At 40.0% G+C, this 6,486-nt stretch overlaps 1 protein-coding gene across 5 annotated transcripts in view; it reads right to left on the reverse strand.

The window, feature by feature from the left end:
- The window catches only part of htr2cl1 (5-hydroxytryptamine (serotonin) receptor 2C, G protein-coupled-like 1), a 101,262-nt gene that overhangs the window by 40,630 nt on the left and 54,146 nt on the right, over positions 1–6,486 (reverse strand). The gene's annotated exons all lie outside the window — the stretch shown is intronic.

Raw genomic sequence — 6,486 nt, forward strand, 5'->3', positions numbered from 1 at the left:
CAGCAGGACAGTTTCTTCTTTTTCCTCCCACTCCGCTCGATTAAAATTTTTCAGGGATTTTGTCCTTTTGCATTATGACAAAAAATACTTTGAGGAGGTGTCTGTAGGTGTGTGCACAGTAAATATACAAAAATGTGTGTGGGTATGTGCCCATATTGTGACTGTGTGCACTGAGTGTATTAAAACGTAAATCCCTGCTGTGTTTTACCGCCAGGGGCTGCGTTGGTCACGGGGGTGAGGGGTTGCAGGGGGAGTGCTGTAGGTGCATAGAATACGGCCATGTTGTGACAAGTCGACATGAGTGGCTTCACTCACATTTCCACCCCTCAAGTTTCTGCTGTGTTTTGGTTAGCCATGTAGCTAATGTAGCGGACTCCACGTTAGCAATCACTCAGTTTTGTTGTGTTCCAATTGTCCAATGACAATAAAGTCTATTCTATTCTAATCTTTACCACAAGTGTGTTGGCATTGCTAAATGGAAAAAAAAAGGTTTAACATCCAGTACCCTAATAAATGAAAGTGCATGTTCTGTTGTTATGTTGCGTTAACTGTGACCCCAGTTCAAAAGTGAATAGCAGTGAATATTCATGCTAGCATGGTAAACAAAGAGTCTGCTGATCATCCTCTGTATGTGATTGGTCAGTGCAGTGTCTTTGCCAAATGATGTCACTGTCCAGTGCAGCAAAAGATGAACCAGATCCAACTTTTTTTTGCCGCATACATTTCATACTTTTGAAACTCAATCTGAATGCTGCCTTCTGACACAGCCCTCCACTCTTCAACAGAACCATTATTGGAGATTAAATAAAAGGACACACAACACATATATACACTTCCCTACTGACAATTCCTTGATGTTCCTACCTTCATTATAAAAATTTCTCTAACCAAACAAGGCTGACAAACACATAGAAACCCCCCCTGGAGAGGAGCAGAACAGGCAGGAGTGACGAGGAGGGGAAGAATTTTCTGATTTTAATTGCAAAGCATGTTAGACTTTTTTGTCATTAGTGCCTTATTAGCATTAAAATCCAGACAGTGTTTGATTGACAGCCTTGAGAGGAGCAATTACTTAGTGGTTGTATGTTTGAGAGCATGTTATGTAGACAGCAATCATTGTTTTCTACATAATATTAGGAAGAAGGTGTGAGTATCTGGCTTTAACAGTTTAACAGCCCTTTCAGCAGTTTTCTAGCCAAACATCCTGTCAATCACATCCATGCAGCTACATTGACAGACTTTCAAATCAATGTGCAGAGTGCATCGTAGCTCCTTCTCTGGAACATTCACACTTGTGACTTTGTGTTCCTGAAATCCATCAAGAACACAGAGAATTTTGAAAATGCATAGTGGACTATTTTCACTAAGAACAAGAACTATCTGGTGACACTTCTGCATAAAAAATTTAGGAAGTCATAATTTGGGTTTACTTTATGTACTCATAGGGGGTGTGGTGATGGACTGTCAACTGCATATCCCAAAATCAAAAAGCCCATATCCACTGGTAACCTTTATCGTAACAGGAGTCTGTGAGGAGTCATTACTGCGGCTAAGGGAGCTGTTAATTAATACCTGATAGCATCTTGTCCTCAACACTGCAGTTAATAGGAATGAGCGCTGATTTTGTGCAGCCATGTATACATTTAAGCTGAAGATAGATGTACTCTGATTGTGACAGTAGCAAATAACTGCCACTGCTATCTTTATTTAAAAATTCAACCAACAGGAAAAATTGTAGGCCGTAAATTCAGACGTGTTGAAACAGTGGTGACATGCTTATAAGGTAACATTTCATAAATAAAGATAATTATATGTACTATAGTTTTCTTTAGGCTGAAATGCTGAGCCAAGCTAAATAAACACTCGCTTGTTGGTTATTTGAGCGTATTAACCTGGTGTGATAAGCACATTAGCATTATGGGCCATTTCATAGCACTGGAGGAAAATACACCTGTTCCAACATGACTACATTAGCACCATGTACAGCGTCATAAAAAGAAAATTTAAGGCTAGTGCCCTGACTTGTACCAGCATGTTTAAGACTCAACCTGAATAAACCTGATTGTTACAGCCCAACTTGAGACACATATGTTATACACTATGGTTAGATCATCAGGCATTTGCTAGACTCTTTATTTGCTATTAGCACTGGATATCTGCTTGCAGCATATGACATACATGGGTGTAATTGACTGGCCATGTTTCAGAGAGAGAAACTGCCTGGACCAAATACTTTGTCAGACTCAGGGCAGCAGAAATCTGCTCAGGGCTAAATACATTTTCAGTTCTATGTCAGTATCTTTACTTATGTTCTGATAAGTGTGTTAGAGCCACAGATAATGCCAGGGTGTTGCAGAGAACTGCCACACTGTCAGCACCATGAACAGTGAAAGATAGAATAAAATTTTCTTTACTCAAGGAAAGAAAGGGCTCTGCAATGGTCTAACCTTACAGTACAGTAAAGTACAGTATCTGTAGTCAATTAAACCTGACTGCCAAAGTTGAGACCAATTCTTCTTTCATTCTCCCCACTGGAAACTGTGCCTTGATGAGAGAAAGAGAAACAGTTCAGATCCTACTTGAAACCCAATACTTTGTTTGGACATGATGGGTTCAGGTATTGTAGCAGGAAATTAAAGTTCACTTCCACTCTAGATCAGCATTGGCGTGAGGTGATAAACCTGTTGTGGTGAGTATATCAGCACCATGAATAGCTTCATACCACTGTAAAGAAGTACACTGGTTGAAATCTGTGTGTCAGAACCCTGGTCATCAAAAATCAAAAATAAGATCCTGAAAATAAATAAAAGCTCAGTTCTAGGTCCAGGAAGGGCGATAGAGGGCAACCATCCTGTTGTGGTAAATGTATTAGCACCACAATGGTACAACTGAAAAACACAGTAGCTGCAATTATCACCATGGATAGCATCATCACACTAGAGAGAAATACAGGGACTAGCCCATTGCCCATCAGTGTATTACTCATACCAGCTCCTGAAAGTGTTTTTTTTCCCACTGTATGGTTGTACCTATTTATCAGCAGAAATTAAATAAAACTGACAAAGCACCTGAGTTAGACTGATCCATATGCACGAGCCACAGGATGCCCTCATTAATCAAACGTGTCTCAGTGACCTCTGATAAACCTCCACATGCTTTCAGTCTTAATTAGCACTTGGGCACAGTGGCAGTTGCCTGTAAATAAATCAGACAAGAGGGCCCCTGACTACTGGTAAGCACCACATACTGTATGTGGGTATTGGCATGGACCGTGGCATCACAGTAGCATAGAAACAGGAGGGAGATAGGTTTGCAGATACTGTGTGCCAACTGGAGAAATACCTTTAGAGCTTTGAAGTTAAAGAAAAGCCTGGTGCCTGAAAACAAAGTAGCTGAAGTTAAAAGCCTGGTGCCTGAAAACAAAGTAGTCTGGTAAAGTAGTCCATTTCTTAACCTTTCCCTTCATTTTTCAGTTGCTATTATTTTAAAGTGGTCCTCTGAAAAGAGATCACTGAGGGTTAGTGGGAAAATGTCTCTATGATGGAAAGGGACCAGTCATATCGTTCTAGAATGACTGAATAAAGCCCCATGACAGCAGAAAAAAAACCATGAAAAACAGTGTGAAAGGTGTCATTGAGCTTAAACGTTTGCACAAGTAGCACCAAATCTTCAAAAATGTTCAAATGTGGAGACTTCAGTATTGTAGATTATCTCTTAGAATGACAGCTTTAAAATAAGTATCATTGCTGTACAACATGAAGTCTGATCGACCTTTGTCAACTGCCTCTAAGGATTTCTGCCCAAAGTTCACGTTGGACTTGGAGGACTCCGAATTCAATAGGGCTCCAACAGTACCAATGACACGGTGACTGTCAGGAGTGTTTCTTTATAATGTTTTGATCATACAGTAGTTGCCATTATTACAACAGAGACAATGTTGTGAGGTGTTCAGCTAGCTCCAATGAAATAATACTTAACATACTTGTATTGAACAGGAAATTCAAAAATAATACTAGAAAAATCCAAACAGTAATGTTGAAATGTCTGGGGGCATTGGATCGACTGGCGACCTCGGGATTTCTAAAATCCTTGGTATGAACCTGTATGAGATAGATATGAAATAAACACGCAGTAAAGTGGAAAGTGATATTTAAATTCAGCTGCCCTCTGCTCTCCCCACAAGTGTGCAGAGTAAAATTTTGAAAGTAAATGAGCAGCTTAACAAAAAGATGTTTTAAAAAAAACAACCCACACTCGTACAGAGCATTCTGTGCAAAGGTAGTCTGTGTTCTTGGGGTAATTCACTGACTTGCATGCTTTTTCTTTTATCTGAAAGATTACAGCTGATTGCGGCTTTAGGATCAACGATACTGTGAATATACCTAAAGTTTGCACGTGTTCGCTGTATATGTGATGTGTGGAGGGAGAGATAGAAAGGAAGACATAGAGCAAGAAGAGGAAAGGAAAGCTCCTCCAGACCTGAAGGTTAAAGAGCCCAATTAACTTGAGGCATGACCTTTCATTCCTCGTCGCTGAAAAAGAACACGTGTCCCTGTGTGTATGCATGCTTCTGTTTTAAGGGGATCATCAAAGCCAGATGGAGCATGTACATTATGTCTCATCATCATGTGAGAGCTGGAGAGCAAGAGGTAGCAAGAACCCTACCTGACTTAAATGTCATGTTATACATGTGGAAAATATCTGTGTGTACTAGTTGCTTCTGGGCTTCTATCCTTGTGAAGACCAATTTAAAGTGTTTTATCTGGAGAGTGAGGACATTTCACTATGTAGAGGGCACGTTTGAGGACATGGTTCAGGTTATAAGGTTTGTGCTAAGTATGGGGTAGGTTTGGGGTTTAGGCAGAGAAATAGATTCACTGGTTTATTTGACAATGAAGAAGAAATACAAGATTGCTAATCCCAGCCCTGACATATAAATTTAAACATTTGAGGTTACAATGTACAATAAACAAGTTCAAGACGACAGGCCTTCGAGTCGCACAATACAGATGCATGGAGCTCCTAAAAAGCAAGCAGAATGAATTCTTTAAAATATTTTATTAAAAAAAGAACTAACTTAATTTGAATAACCCTTTACAATTACATGGAGACATAGCTCTTTAGGTTAGTAATGGGTAAAGTTTAGTCTCACAGAATTTCAAGCCAAAATCATTTCGTCCAATGGAATCACAACAATCAGTGGAGTTACTCTAAAGTTGGTCCACTGTCCTCCAAGTGTTTTCTGATCTGCCCCTATTAACAGGATGACTTTGTTTCTCTGTATCCTCCATCTTATACAGCTATGGTTCAAGGATAAGGCCTACCATTTTCTACATTAATAGTATGTTCAGCAATCTCCACACAGAGACTAAAACCAACAATGAATTGCCTCTACTCATGGTTAGTGTCAGTCAGCTGTCAGTCCTGGATTAGCTTGTTCGTCTGTGCCATAAACCTTAGTTTACTGTTGAAAAAGAATTAAAAACACATCAGGGAAATGCACTGCTGCACTGCGTGACGCTTTTTTCCTCATTACAAAAACCCAGACGCAACTTTGCTGCCCCAAAGGCTTGGCACAGCTATAATTTCTTGAAGTTAGAATGAGTCCTAGTCAACTGTGCACGCATGAGATCTGGTGCGAGCTCCCACCTTTGTTTACATTTTGCTAACTCCTCACATTCAGGTCTGGTGTTTGCTGATGAAGAAATATGTCACCCAGCGCAGCAGTGTGTTTCACTGATGTGTGTTTAATCATTTATGAACAACAATGGAGGCCTATGGCACAGACAATTAAGCTGATTCAGGACTGACACGCTGACAGACAAACCCATCAGGAGAGGCAAATCACGGTTTTAGTCTCTGTATAGGGAGTTAGTGGATGCAGCCCACACAGTCACACATTTTGGGCTACACAGATGAGAAAATTTACACCACATAGATGCAAAAATCATGAATTTGCCTTTGGGCTTAGAGAAAAAACTTCTTAAGAGGACAGTCTGAAAGTAAACCCAGAGGGTGTTTTCACATCAAGTTGTACTTTGACATTGCTGACCTTTGAGAGAACAGAGAACTGGAGAATCCAAAATGGAGAAAGCTATTATATTTGCCATGTTACCCTATCCATTTTTATATTACTCTGCCATGCGGGAGCACAAACTGCTCCACAAAAAGAGTCCATATGTACAAATACAACTATTAAACTCTGGTTAGTTAAAAGTTAGATAGATGCAAACTAGCAGTTAGTTACAGGTACAAGCATTGTGTCAGTGAGACAATACATTATGTGAGGAGGGGTCCTCACAAGTATTGTTAGTGAATAAACAGTGGTAAAATGCTGTGAACTCTCACTTATCAAATAACAGCAGGTGTCACTTTGCAAGCTAGCACACACTCCAGCAGGAGAACAAACAACTTGACTAATTAATGTGAAGTCATCAAACTTGGGTGGAAGCTGCGACGTTCCCAGAGTGAAAGACGGCAAAACAG

Source organism: Monopterus albus, unplaced genomic scaffold, assembly GCF_001952655.1.
Source record: "Monopterus albus unplaced genomic scaffold, M_albus_1.0 scaffold222.1, whole genome shotgun sequence".
In the NCBI taxonomy this organism is placed as follows: domain Eukaryota; kingdom Metazoa; phylum Chordata; class Actinopteri; order Synbranchiformes; family Synbranchidae; genus Monopterus; species Monopterus albus.